This window comes from Vombatus ursinus, unplaced genomic scaffold, assembly GCF_900497805.2.
Source record: "Vombatus ursinus unplaced genomic scaffold, bare-nosed wombat genome assembly UNPS02014791.1, whole genome shotgun sequence".
Classification (NCBI taxonomy): domain Eukaryota; kingdom Metazoa; phylum Chordata; class Mammalia; order Diprotodontia; family Vombatidae; genus Vombatus; species Vombatus ursinus.
The window spans coordinates 781,678-782,832 of NW_020954569.1; positions in this window are offsets into that span (position 1 = coordinate 781,678).

Consider the following 1,155-nt stretch of genomic DNA (forward strand, 5'->3'; position numbering starts at 1 on the left):
CTTTGGGTGAAGAGAGATAATTGGTGAAGGAGATGAGTCTCTTACACTGAATGAAGCCTGGAGGATTTGGGCTTAAAGTTTACTTGTCCTGGGAGTGAGGAAGTTGGAACCCTTGGGGACAACTGACACCTGGAGATGTGGAAGAGCATGGACACAGGGAGGAAATTTTCAGGCAAATTTAGAAGAAAAAAAAAGGATCAATAAGAGAGGTATAGATCAGTAGGGAAGAAGGGGCCCTGCCATGGGGCAGTGTCCTCTTTGATACCTGCAATACTTGGCATTGTTTTGGGAGTAAGGCACAATGGAAAAAGGGAATCCATGGAGTAAACCCTACAAGTAATGGAAGAAATTGCCTAGAGGTGAGGAAATGGAGGGGATTGGGACAGCAAGTGGTTAATTGTGGGAACTGAGTGAGCCACAATGACTCCATCTTGTGACTCAGTTCTAGAGCAAGTTAGTTTCCTTTCTATTCAATTATGGGTCTAGTCCAATTTATGTCTTGTGAGGAAAAAATCATTCAAGTGTGGGAATTGGAGAAAACCTTGTTGTATTGTTTGCATCTAGCCCTGTGTGTCTGGGAAACTGGACCACCTCTATCTGCTGTTTAGAGACCTTTAACTAAGGACCTAGGTTATGCTGACCAGAAACTCAGATCCAAAGATTGATGAACAACCCATGTGTCTTATCTGAAAACTGGTCTCCTACTGATCAATCAGGTATTGTTTCTGTATTCCTTTGATTGTTTACAGACATTGTTTACAGACATGGGGGAGTGGGACATTTTTTCTGAATTCAGGGAATTGCAGATGTTCACTCTTCCCCTCTGTGAGAGATGATCTCTGAGAATCTGTTCTGTTGAAACACTTGCAGCTGGTTGACCTTGTAAAGAAACATGCTTTTCAACTTTCTCAGACCTCCTCCTCCCTCTCTAAAACTATTTACTCTAAAAAGAAAAAGAAAACCTCCTGTCTCCAGGCAAGTTGTAAAAAGTGTCCTTGTTCTTTGTTGCTGGGGTAGATTGCCTCGAATAGATTGTACCCTCAGAGCTTGCATTAATGAGCCCTGAGGAAGGGGGGGAAGGGGATTGCACTAGGACCTATATAACCTGTTGATCTGAACACACCTCTGCTCTCTTCAGTCAGCGCCAATTTTTTA